This window comes from Ursus americanus, chromosome 22 (assembly GCF_024610735.1).
Source record: "Ursus americanus isolate L20-20 chromosome 22, mUrsAme1.1.p, whole genome shotgun sequence".
Taxonomy (NCBI): Eukaryota; Metazoa; Chordata; class Mammalia; order Carnivora; family Ursidae; genus Ursus; species Ursus americanus.
The window spans coordinates 50,795,343-50,809,092 of NC_142148.1; the positions used below are offsets into that span (position 1 = coordinate 50,795,343).

The following is a 13,750-nucleotide window of genomic DNA, read 5'->3' on the forward strand; positions in this document are numbered from 1 at the left end:
TGAGTAGAGTTGACACACAGTATCACGTTAGTTTCCGATGTACAACGTAGTGATTGGCTCATCACAAGCGTAGCTGCCATCTGTCACCGTACAGCACTATTACAGTAGCACTGACTGTATTCAATATGCTGTGCCTTTCGTCCCCGTGACTCGTTCATTCCATAACTGGAAGCCTGTACTACACTCCCCGTCACCCATTTCACCCATCCCTCTACCCCCTTCCTTCTTACAACCATCAGTTCGTTCTCTGTATTTATAGGTTTGATTCTGCTTTTTGTTTGCTTGCTTATTCACTTGTTTTGTTTTTTTTAGATTACACATGTGAGTGAAATCATAACAGCACTTGTCTTTCTCTGACTTATTTCGCTTAGCATAATACCGTCTAGGTACTTCCATGCTGTTATAAATATCAAGATCTCGTACTTTTTTATGGTATGGAGTAATATACCCTCGTACGTATGTACCACTTCTTCTTCTGTTGATGGACACTTGGGCTGCTTCCATATCTGAGCTATTTTAGTAATGCTGCCGTGGGCATAGGGACGCATATATGCTTTCACAATGTTGAGTCTGGTTCATAAACTGCCACAACAGTTGTGGGAACTCTGGAGGGGAGCCAGGTTCGGGAGGTAGGAGGATGAGTGCAGCTTTGGCAGTCTGAGTTTTGGTGCCCGTGGGACACCCCAGATGTGGGTTCTGGCTGGGCAGTAAAAATGTAGGAATGGGAGCGTGGGAGAAGAGAGGTGCAATCATGCTGTTGCCAAGGGATGTGTTCTTCATAGAGAGAGTGACAGTTAAGGATTTGGGGTAACTGCTTCTTTTATTGGGCAGATAAAGGAGCAGTGTGTGGAGCTGGGAAGGGGCTTCGATGCCAGGAAAGCAGTTTGTCACAGAAAGCCAGAGAAGAGTGAATTTCAAGGAATGAAATGTCGGCAACGTTTAAGAATGCAAAAGTTGTGGGGCAGCTGGATTAGGAAGTGGTAGTGCATCAAGGAGCTTGTCACTGAGCACTGAAAGAAAAATCTAGGTGAGTGGGGGGATCCTAAGCCAGCAGAGAGATGGAGTGAGTGGGGGTGAGACTGGAGGCTACACACAAGAATACCCTTTTAGAAAGTGTGATGGTGAAGACAGGGGACTGTAACTCAAGGCGTAGCGTGGTCAGGGGAGGGCTTTACAGGCTGCATTTACTGTTTGCAGGCTGACTAAACGGAGATAACTGATGGTGCACGATGGTGGGGGATGTGGGCTGATGTAGGGTCAGGTATACAGAAGAGGATGCAGAGAGGAATGTATGGGTGTCCTGACCGCTTCTGCAGAACCTAAGGCAGACGTCAGGCATGGAGGGGAAAGAACGTGGTGCGAGGCGCTGTGGTGGTCTCGGACACAGACCAGATGGCTCAGAGTCTGACAGAATGCTCCAGCTTCTAGACGGTCATCAATCAAATACGGGCCCGTGCCCAAGGATGCCAACAAGGGGTTTTGTTTTTTGTTTTTCAATGAATTGCTCATTTTTTTCTCCTGTGAGTTATAAATTGACCTAAATCTTGAGCTTAATTTTTTTCCGAATTGGTAGAAAATTCAAATACGAAACAATCTGACTTTTATCTTGTTTCCTAGTTTTGCTCCACTTAACTTTTTTCACAGGTGTGTGGAGGAAAAAAGTGTGATATTATGGGTAATCAAAATAGCAAAGAAAGGTATTAGAATCCCTTTTTTAAGAAAAAGCCTTAAACCATGGGGCGCCTGGGTGGCACAGCAGTTGGGCGTCTGCCTTGGGCTCAGGGCGTGATCCCGGCGTTATGGGATCAAGCCCCACATCAGGCTCTTCTGCTTCTTCCTCTCCCACTCCCCCTGCTTGTGTTCCCTCTCTCGCTGGCTGTCTATATCTCTGTCGAATAAATAAATAAAATCTTAAAAAAAAAAAAAGAAAAAGAAAAAGCCTTAAACCAAAAAACCCCATTTGAAAGCTCCTCTGTCCCTCCCTCTTTCCCCTTTTGCTCTTTCTGTCCTTTTAGAAAAAAATGTAGTTGTTGAAGAGTGTATCAGTGAGTTTGTGCTGCATAACAGATTGCATTACAAACCATCCCAAAGCTAAGTGCCGTAACAAAACAACCAGTCATTTTGCTTACAATTTTCTGGGTTTCTTGGGCAGTTCTGGTTTAGGCTTGCACATGCCTCTCACATCGGCTGGTGGTAGATGGCCTCATTTACGTGTCTTTTGGTTGGCACACTGTTGACCAGGGCACTCCATGCTTGCAGGCTATCTTGAGCTCCTTTCGATGTTGGCCATAGGGTTCCAAGCTTAGCTGGTGCATAAGGTTTTTCAAACTCGTGCTTGCTTCACGTTTGTTAATGTCACATTGACCAGAACAAACTCCGTGCCTCTCTGATGCAAATAGAGAAATAGACATCTCTTGCTAGGAGAGGAAAACTCTGCATTCTTGCAGTCTACTACAAAGAATCATCATGAAGAACCAATAAAAATAGGATTGAGATTTTAAAGTTTCTTGCTTTTAATACAATTTGTGTTTTGATTGGAATACCAGGAAGAAAATATACCAAAACAACAGAAAAAAGGAAAATGTTTGCTGTGAATCATGAAATCATCTTATGATAACGTCAGCCTTCCGTTATTTAGGCCAAAACCCGAGTTTATTGGCTCTACCTTCAAATACATCCAGAGTCATTGGCCTCTTCTCACTGCCTGTGCTGGTATTGCTGGTGCTCCCATTATCCTCACGCAGATTAGTGCAGTTATTCTCAGAAATGGTCTTCCCCTTTCCACACTTGTGACCTACTCCCCCCCCCCCCAATCCCTGCCAGAGTCTCTTCAGAAGAGCAGCTGGAGTGATGCTTTAAAAATATGACTCTGCACCCTCAAATAGCTTCCCAGTTGTGGAACTCATTACAGTGGCCTTAGGCCCCACCTACCTGCCAGCCTTTACCCTACCCGCTTTCTAACCTCACCTGCAGCAATTCTCCCCCTTCGCTGTAGACTCAAGGGCCTTCTCGCTGTTTCCTGACCATGCCAGACTTGCTCAGCCATAAGGAGTTTGCACTGTCCAATCCCTCTGCCCGGAACAAATTTCTCCCAAATGTCCATATGGCTTATTTCTTTACCCCCAAATGTCCATGTGTTTCTCTTCCTTACCTCTTTCAGATCTTTGCTCGGATGTCATCTTATCAGCAAGGTGTACTTCCCTGGTCAGAATTGAATACTGCCTGTTTGGGCATTCCCCATTAGCCTTTCCTCTTGGTTTTCTCATTTACTGAATGCCTCCTACTGCCAGAATATAAGCTTCCTCAGGGCATGGTTTTTGTGTTTTGTATCACTCCTGTATCCTCAGGGCCTGGAAGAATCTCTGACACAGAGACATTCTTTCGTATTTGTTCAATGAACGAATGCCATCTTACCTTACTTCCTAGAGCTGTGGGCATTCCGTTAGATAGGGGTCCACAACTTAGAACTGGCTGCTTGTTTTGACAAATAAGTTGTTGGACACAGCCATACCAGTGCATTTATGTGTTACCCATGGCTGCTTTTGCACCATCGTGGCAGCGTTAAATGATTACAAGAGGGGCCTAAAACATACACTCCCTGGCCCTTTGCAGAAAAGGTTACCACTTCCCAAGTTAGATGCTGAATGGCAAGCTCTTAGTGCAGGGCCCCCGGCAGAGAGACTGGACAATAAATGTAACTGGCTGCTGTAGGTTTTGTATTTTCTCTTATTGTCACTATCGAAAGAACAGTGCACGTGACCTGAAGACATGCGTGGCTTTTCATAGTTATGACTGCTCTGTGCCTCTTCACATCAAAAAAGCTAGAACTCTTTCTTTGCATCTGCTGTGCATTCCTTCATAATTTGAGCTCATAAGTAATTGAGAAATAAATAAATTGCATTCCACGGGTTGACAGTGATTTGGCAAACGTGGAGTCTGTGGTTAAACAGCTAGCGAAGAGTGGCTCTGCTAGGTGTGGACTCAGGTGCTGTGGCTTGGGTGTTTATCTACATTCCCGACAGGGGTTCCACGTTACCTCCTGGTAGTTTTTGAATAAATGAGTGTGTGTTCAAGCTTCAGTGTTTTCAAGATAACATAATTTTTAATATCTTAAAATGTACACATTGTCATGATAACTAATTTTTTTTTTTATACATTCTAGGGAATAAGAAGTCAGAAAGGGAGGAGCTGGACTCCATCCTCTTTTTGAGGTAAGTTTTTGTTAAATTCATTTAGCTTTTGAGATTCTTGTTGAAAATGTGGTACTTTAGCTCTTTAATTTTACTTGAGGACATAAAAAATGATGGACATGTATTTCCTTCCTTCCACTTTTAAAAACAATGCTGCAAAGAATATTCTTGTGATGTTTAATTTTTTTGCAAACATGTGGGAGAATTTTTCCTGTATGGTTACCTAGATGTGAAGTTCTTAGATGGAAATGTATCCACATTAAACTACTGATATGACCAAATTGAAGGTCATATAAATTTATATGGAAACTTTTATGGAAGTTGTGTGTAAATTTCCCTAAGCAACACTGGCGATGATTTTTTGTGTGTGTATATATGCCAACTGACATGTTGAAAACCCACTGTTTTTAATATGTTGTTCCTGACTACTAGTGAGATTGCAATCTTTGTATGTGTCTGTGTGTCCGTGTGTGATCACATATTCTTTTCAAAGTTGGAACAGTGTGTTTGGGTGTGGTTCTTGGTCTATTAAGCTTACAGTCTCTCTTGTCCACATGTATTAGACAAGCGGCCAGATTACTGATACCTTGAGAGCTACACTAGAACTAAATTGTAGGTTCTGCAAGTTAATTGTTGGTTATCTAGAAATTATTCATGGTTTGAAGAGACATGTGCTTAGGCTGGTGTGCGATCAACTTTATGACGATAAAAGGAAGGCCTAATGTATATTTGTTGCAGAGCTGGCTGGAGGGAGAGGCCAGGGGAGAAAGCTCTCCAGGGGCTTTTTGGGTTTGTGGAATAAAACAGATCTGAAGACCTCCTGCCCAGTACTTGGCTCCTGGCTGGCCCTCAGTGACTGTGGTTCCCCTTTCTCTCCTTAAAGGGCTGTACTCCTTCCCCAGAGTAAGAGACATTGATTCACTGTTTATGTTACGGTGGTTATTGTGTTTCCTGTGGTAACCCTGCTGTGAATGAAATTTGTACAGAGGAGCTGTCTTTAACAGGAGCTTTAATTAAGCCTGTCACTTAAATATGTATCCATCATTTGTTTGAACTGTCCCATTAATTTAAATTGTCTGGTTTATGTAGCAGTTGAACATTTACTAAAGAATCTATAACATATATGCAAGTTATGAGGCATAGTTCTAAAGCCCCTTCTCTTGACATCGTCCCCCCTCCCTCATTTTAAGAAGTAGAAGCTACTTCTCCTTGATCGTGTTCTTTTTCTCCTCTGAAGGCAGCCACTCCTCTGCATTATGCCGTTACCCTTCTTTTTTAAAAATGGTTTTTTACCACAAGTACTCGTATCCCTAAACAATGCATTGTGCAGTTTTGTTTGGTTTTGAGTATAATAAAAATGGTCTCACGTGGTGCATAATCATCTGTGGCTTGCTGTTCACATTCAACGGTATTTCTGAGATTTATCCCTGTTTGTGAGTTTAGCTCAAGTTCATTCATTCATTCCCACTGCTGGATTAAGCGAATATGTATGATTTATTTAATTCCAGCGTATTGTCTGCAGATTTTTTGTTTGTGTGTTTTCTTGATGGACAGTCATTGTCTGTGAATAATGACAAGCTTGCCAGTGAGTCTTTTCTTGTCTTACACTGCTGGCCCGGCCCTCCAGTACGTGGGTAAATAGACACAACAAAGACGGTCATCCTGCTTCTGATTTAAAGTGTTCTGTGTTTTTTTATATAATAATATTTTTTTATTATATTACGTTAGTCACCATACAGTACATCCCTGGTTTTTGATGTAAAGTTCGATGATTCATTAGTTGCGCATAACACCCAGTGCACCATGCAATACGTGCCCTCCTTACTACCCATCACCAGCCTACCCCATTCCCCTACCCCCCTTCCCTCTGAAGCCCTCAGTTTGTTTCTCAGAGTCCATAGTCTCTCGTGCTTCATTCCCCCTTCTGTTTACCCCCCTTCTTTATCCCTTTCTTCTCCTACCGATCTTCCTAGTTCTTATGTTCCATAGATGAGAAAAACCATATGATAATTGTCTTTCTCTGCTTGACTTATTTCACTTAGCATTATCTCCTCCAGTGCCGTCCATGTTGCAGCAAATGTTGAGAAATTGTTCTTTCTGATAGCTGAGTAATATTCCATTGTATATATGGACCACGTCTTCTTAATCCAGTCATCTGTTGAAGGGCATCTCGGCTCCTTCCACGATTTGGCTATTGTGGACAGTGCTGCTATGAACATTGGGGTGCATATGGCCCTTCTCTTCACTATGTCTGTATCTTTGGGGTAGATACCCAGTAGTGCAATGGCTGGATTATAGGGTAGCTCAATTTTTAACTTTTTAAGGGACCTCCACACTGTTTTCCAAAGTGGCTGTACCAACTTGCATTCCCACCAACAATGTAGGAGGGATCCCCTTTCTCCACATCCTCTCCAGCATTTCTTGCTTCCTGCCTTGTCAGTTTTTGCCATTCTAACTGGCGTAAGGTGGTATCTCAGTGTGGTTTTGATTTGAATTTCCCTGATTGCTAAAGATTTTGAACATTGTGTCATGTGTCTATTAGCCATTTGTATGTCCTCATTGGAAAAGTGTCTATTCATATCATCTGCCCATTTTTTGATTTGATTATTTGTTTTCCGTGTATTGAGTTTGAGCAGTTCTTTGTAGATCTTGGATACCAGTCTTTGATCTGGAGTGTCATTTGCAAATACCTTCTCCCATTCCGTGGGCTGCCTCTGAGTTGTTTTGACTGTTTCCTTGGCTGTGCAGAAGCTTTTTGTCTTGATGAAGTCCCACAAGTTCATTTGTTCTTTTGTTTCTCTTGCCCTTGGAGATGTGTTAATTCATGGAATACACTTAGAATGTACTCCATGAACTTAATGGACTTAACGACATGAAAATAAATGTAAACTGCAAATACGGAGAAACGAACTCGGGACAATTTCGTCTAGCCATTTATATCCTTTCGTTTAGGTCGTATCTCAGACATTTTGCTTCAGCCATTTTCCATGAGGCGACTTTGATCAAACAAAATGTTCTCATTCTGTGCCCACTTGGAAGCTTACAATCAGAATATTCCAAAACACGAACAGTTTTTTCAAAAGTTACTATCTGAGGTCACTTATTAAGACTTTCTATTCTTTGACAAATTGTTAAATGGAACAAAATTTTAAAATTCTATTTCATCTGCTTTAATTTTAATTCACTGATTTTTAATTTCAGAATCAACTTTTTATGCCAATGGCTTGAAGTTTTTAACCCCTAGGATAACCTACTGGCTTTCGGTTCTGCTGTTTTCAGTTTTGTTTACGTGACATTCTTTTTACCACGTCCAATTTCCTGATGCTCTCTATGAATATTAAAATATTTTTTTGCTCCAGTTGTTTTGATACACTTGACATACAGAACTGTGTATGTTTAAGGTACCCGGCGTAATGATGTTCCTTTCGTATACTGTGAAACAATCACCAGAATAAATTTAGTCTGACGCCATCATCTCTAGAGATGCAAAAATGAAGTTAAAAGAAAAGAAAGAGAGTTTTTTCTTTGTGATGAGAACTCTCAGAACTTGCTCTTTTCACACCTCTCAAATACACCATAGAGCAGTAATGAACTGGTTTCCCAGCGATCATGTCATCCCGAGGGCCCTGTACGCTGGAGACACTCATCAGTCCTAACCCTAGTGTGGCTGATGGTGAGTAGCATTAGCAGACCTTACAGGTTGAAATGACTCTTGAAGTTACATTGAGGAATTCCTCGGTTTGCCATTATCATGAATAGAAATCTCTATTTCATAGATGGGTTCAAAGTAGGACTTACTCCCTGCTCATATTCACAGTAAAGTCTTACGGACATTAGAATTGGAAGAATCAGAGCCTATTTTATATGAAATGATGACAGGAGAAATTTACTGAAGTGGTGGAAACAGGAATGGAAGGGAGGGGACAGATGTTGGCAATAGCAAGAAGTAGAGACACGTGGTGTATCTGGAGTGTTTTCGTGGCTGTTAATGAGATTTAAATCCACCATCCTGAACTACTGTTTATTGTCCTCATGATGATTGTTTCATGAGTGGACATTCATCTGCTCACCCAGGCTCTTTTTGGCCAGCTCTGTATTTTCATGCAGCATTCATGGAAGGACAGTAGTGGCCTCCTGGGAGTATTAATGGCAGCCATTTGAGTCCTGTGAGTTTTCAAGAAACTTGGCAGTTAGGGCCACTGATTTATTAATGCATATCACTTGACTGCCCAATGACAGGTACTTGATCTTAGGCTGACCAAAGCAGAATTTGAAAGAGAGGGAGAGGGGGCGTCATGGACATTTGTACCGTATTTCGAAGCCCTTCATGCGCAGTGGCCTGGAGTACAGTGTGAGCAGGTTCCAACGGAGCAGCAGATGTATTTCAATAGCGGCCATTTTTAAAAAGTCCTTTTAACTTTGGTGAAAGAGCTCTCCTTTTTTCCCCACTCTGCAGCAGAGATATATCCAGAAGAAATCACTCCTCTCCTGCCAGCCATATGAGGGGAAAAGATCACTGAGGACCAAACATGCTTTTTTCTTCAGATACTGTTGAAATATATGGTTATTCACGTAAGAGCAGAATCATGGATAATTCAGTAATGGTCTTACTCTTGATGGGAAAGAGAAGACGTTGCTTCTTTTCTTCCTGCTTATCCATATTTTGTATCTTTGCTTTTTCCTTGAGGTGATTCTTTGTGATACTTTGCTAGAAATAGAATATGTGTCAGTTCACATCAGCAAAGACCTGGCATACATACCATTTTGTGTGAGTGTGTATGTAAAGGAAAAAAATTCAGTTCTCCATTGCTTTCATATTATTACCACATTCACAGAGAGCACTTTGCTTCTAGCACTTACGGTGGGTAAATGTTTGGGTTTTCCCCTCACCAGACAACTCTGCAACACCAGCTGGATGTCCTGTAGTTTAACTCAGCTTTGACGCTGTCTGCCTTGAGATGGCGTCAGATCCCACGGGTTAAGGGCTCAGTCCCATGAGGCTGTTCCATCACATTCAGGTGCTAGTCACAAGTAGGAGGGCCCCAGGTTACCCACAGCTTCTGAACAACTTGACTACAAATCAGAGGTTCCCACAACTCCTCCTCAGCTTTGACTGATTTGCTAGAGTGGCTCAGGGAACTCTGGGAAACATTTGTTTTCATTGACCATCTTATTAAAGGATATGATAAAGGATACAGATGAATAGCCAGATGCAGAGACACAAGGGGTACAGTCTGGGAGGGTCCCAAGCACAGGAATGTCTGTCCCTGTGGAGCTGTCACCCTCCCTGTACGTGGATATGTTCACTCACCTGGAAGCTCCCTGAAACCCCTGCTACTGGGATTTTTATGGAGGCTTCCTCACATAGACATGGTCCACTTCCAGCCCCTCTCCCCTGTCTGGAGGAATGGAGGGGTCGGGATGGGGGTGCTGAAAATTCTAAGTTCTAATCGTGGCGTGGTCTTCCTGGTGACCAGCCCTCTCACTCAGGAGCCATCTGGGAGCCCACGAGACCTCTACAAGCTGTGTTATTAAAACAAAAGAGCTCCTCGTGTGCTTATCACTTAGGAAATTACAAGGGTTTTAGGGGCCCTATGCCAGGAAGTGGGGCAGAGACCCATATATATTTTGTATTCCCTCATAGTATATTCATCTATTCTTGCCTCTTTTCTTCTTCCTGACCCCTAATCCTGTGCTAGCAAGGCGGGACCGGGGAGGAGGCAGGCCTAGAAGCTGAATGGGCAGATCAGGAATAGGCAGGGCAGGCCGGAAGATGGGGCGGAAGCATATCTCTTTGTGCCAACAGCCCAGACCAACTTGGTGTCACATGTTCCTTTCTCTGATGTTTACCAACTGAATATGGAGTTATGATCATTAGTTCATGATTTCAGTAGGTGATCCCTTCCCCTAGTCTACATTTCTGGTATGGTTCAAAAACAAACTACTGAATTCTTTTCTCTCAGCCAACACTTCTCCTGTCTCTGAGTTCTTCCTGGGAACTCTGTCCAGTCTCTGTGTCCTCCACAAGCAAGTTTCTTGATGTTATAATCTTTGCTCAGCCCACTTCCTCTCCTGAGACTCAGTTCTACCTGCCCCTTCCCTGTCACTGCTGAGAAGGGGAGTCAAGTCTAGTGGTCAAGTCCAGAGGAAGGACACTTTAGTATTTCAGGTGATCTGACAATGACTGCCCCTGCTTCATGATCTCTCTCTTCCCCTAATGTTTTCTTCCTTCTTTCCTCCTCCCTTTCTTCTTGCCAGTTTTCTTTAGGGGTCTGTTTCTCTCTGCTGTCTCTCAAGATTCAGTCCTTGCCTCCCTTTCTGACTACTCTTTCCTGTTGGGTAATCTTGTCTGCTCTCCTCTCCCATTTCCTTTATCCAGCACCAGAAACACAAGGACTCCAAAATCCCGAGAGCAGACTGGAGTATTCTCTTGTCCTCTAGAAGCTGTGTATTTTGGCCCTACTGGCCCATTGCACCTGCATTTCAGACTCCACCTGTTCAGAAGTGGTAGAGTATTCCATCTGTCCCCGGAAATTGGCAGGGAGTATCGAGAAGTTGAATGTGTTGGGGCACTTGGGTCTCATTCTAGATGTGTCACTAATGAACTGTGCAACCTCAGATATGACATAATCCCCAGAATCCCACTGGAGGAAGGATGCCGGTGATAGAGGGTGAGGATTTTTATGTAGACTGTGAACCCCCTGAATAGTGTGCAGACTTGTATGTGCATGTCCATCCCACACTTCTTCCCTCCCTTCTCTCTACTGAGTCCTCAGAGCAGAGTTTCTCTCTTGGCTCAGCCCAGAGAACTGCTGCCAGGTTGCTGACATGGAGCCCCTCTGTCCCAGGGGCAGCCAAAGCCCCTCATCCTTTGACCTTAGATGTTGCACAGTTGTTTCCACTTTCTAAGTGGGCTACAGCATGAAGGAGGTCGGGAAGCTCTGCTTTAGAGTACTCTGTGTGCTAACCAGTATGAGGAACCTGTGACAGGGCCACCTGGGTGGCTCAGTCGTTAAGCATCTGTCTTCAGCTCAGGACGTGATCCCAGAGTCCTGGGATCAAGTCCCATATCAGCCTCCTCCAGTGGGAGCCTGCCTCTTTCTCTCCCACTCCCCTGCTTGTGTTCCCTCTCTCTCTGCCTGTCTCTCTGTCAAATAAATAAATAAGTAATCTAAAAAAAAAAAAGAAAAGAAAAGAAACGAAAAAAAGAACCTGGGACAGGTGTAGCTGGACTGGCAGGCCTGGCTTATTTTAGCCTGTGGATTCCTTTTAATAAAGACAGTGCACTTTTCAAGTTTCTGTAGCTTTGCCTTCTGATGATAATGATTTTTCATGTACCCATGTAACATTGTGTGAAATTCTTGTGAGGGATTATTTCCTTAATTCCTGTTTACTATAAATGGCCCTTTTTGAGTTAAAAAAAATAGAGATTACATCTGACTAAATATTTTAAGGGCAGAAAGAATGTTAAATCATTATAGAGAGGTGGAAAAAAATACAGGCATGATGAGTAGAGCAAGTTTAAAAACATGATATCTTTGGGTGATTTTTTTTTAATTCTCAGTAAAAATGTCTTTAACATAGTTAACTACTTTGTTTTAAGGTATTCATTCTTGTCATCATTTGAGTTTTAAGATATGATTTCAGGCGCGCCTGGGTGGCACAGCGGTTAAGCGTCTGCCTTCGGCTCAGGGCGTGATCCCGGTGTTATGGGATCGAGCCCCACATCAGGCTCCTCCGCTATGAGCCTGCTTCTTCCTCTCCCACTCCCCCTGCTTGTGTTCCCTCTCTCGCTGGCTGTCTCTATGTCTGTCGAATAAATAAATAAAATCTTTAAAAAAAAAAAGATATGATTTCATTACATGATTGTCAAGATTATTTGTCACCATAATTTGTCACGCTTGTTTTTTTATTTAGGATAGGAATTTTAATAAGATAACAGCATTTCAGTTTAGTAGACATTAAGTTGAAATGTAAATGTACGTATGTTCTTTCCCACATATTATCCAAAGGCTGCAAGCTTGGAGTGGAAGAATAAGGAGAATCAAGATACTGGTTTTAAATTTCTTTTTACATTGTTTCGAAAGTATTATCTTCCTCATTTATTTCCATCATTTACTAAGTTAAACAAACATCCACAAACCTGTACTTGGGAAGTACTGATTGGGCCATGTGTAGAGGATGTCCACAGGGACAAAACAAAGTGACCTTTGTTTATTTTTAAGTAAGATAGTCATTTTATTCTTATATTTAACGGTCACTTTATTATAAGAAGTTTAAGGGTTCCTAATAAACGATTTTACCTGTTTGTACAAACTACCTATTTGTAGCTGAGCTCATAGTAGTAAAGGGGAACTGTGGCTCCTGCACTCAGAAAGAGTTCAACACGTGTCATGATTTTTTTTGGCGTAATTATATTTCAAATCTTTGAATGTTAAAATAAAGTTTCCTTAAGTCTTCTCTTCCAGGTGGTGGGGTATGGTGACCCCAGACCTTGCTCAGTGGCGAGGCAGGCCAGCCTGGGCCACGCAGCTGCCCATAGTAGGCCTTTCTTTTATCTTGGATCTTTCATCCAGCAGGTGCTACTTACAGCTTCTTACGGAGGGGCCGATGTTTGGGCAGCTGGGCAACCTAGGGAGAGTAAGCCCCGGAAAGGAAGGAAACAAGGAAATTTCTAATTTCACTGCTAAAGTTTTTCTTCTATGAGAAATGAAGGCTCACAGGACACAAGTATCCCTTAGATTGATGCCGGGGTGGGGAGGCAAATTTTCCTCTCCCAGTTAAAGCAGGCAAAAATTAGTTAAAATGAATAATCAGGAACAATGTTGGAGGGGAGAAGGTCACAAAAGACATTAATCCATCTGGGGAATGTGGACTACTAATTCAGTTGTCTGTGGGTGTTTATATACATACACACACACGTGCACGCTTGGATCAGGGGAAAACAGCAGAAGCTTGATGCATTTTGGAAGACGTAGAAGTACTAACCTTTCCAGGTACTGAGATATGTATTTGTTAGCTGTCTATATGTGGGTATTTTTTTCAGAACTTGTTTCTGATTTTATAAAATAGTCTGTATTCACTGTGGAACATATAGCATACTTTAATATGCTGAAATTAAAAGTGATTCGTTGAGAACTTGTCTTCCTCATGCAGGTACCTCCAGTTGTATAAAAGTTAGTAAGAGAGTTGGACAAATCCAATACCGTGTAATTTTTTTGTATGGATTATGAAATAGAAAGAATGATAAAGGGACTTCTTATTAATTCTTTGGAAGTGGTGGTGTTCGATATCTCAAAGGTGAATTCTTTCAGACATAAAGTAGTTTATACTGATTCTATTCTTTGGATTCATCTAAAGGGAAAAGGATATAAAACTAAAGTCCTGTGGATTTGATTAGTGTAATATTGGATGTTAAAATACCTAAAATGATTTAAAAAATAATAAAATACCTAAAATGATGAAAAATGTCTATACATGCTTTTAGATTTATTTCAGTCATAAAATGAGATTAAATTAGTTATAAGGTATGTGAAAATATTTTTACTATTATAATATGT

The 13,750-nt window shown here is 42.0% G+C and overlaps 1 protein-coding gene across 14 annotated transcripts in view; it reads left to right on the forward strand.

Moving 5' to 3' along the window:
- The window catches only part of LOC148108137 (ral guanine nucleotide dissociation stimulator-like), a 56,832-nt gene that overhangs the window by 13,828 nt on the left and 29,254 nt on the right, over nucleotides 1–13,750 (forward strand). For 12 of the 14 annotated variants that reach the window (XR_015721080.1, XM_087853841.1, XM_087853846.1 and 9 more), the window contains one exon: nucleotides 4,163–4,211. The gene's annotated coding sequence lies outside the window, so the exon portion shown is untranslated. Of the gene's footprint in view, nucleotides 1–4,162; nucleotides 4,212–8,646; nucleotides 13,491–13,750 lie in introns of all 14 variants that reach the window. The other 2 variants (XM_087853843.1, XM_087853848.1) reach the window with 1 other exon arrangement.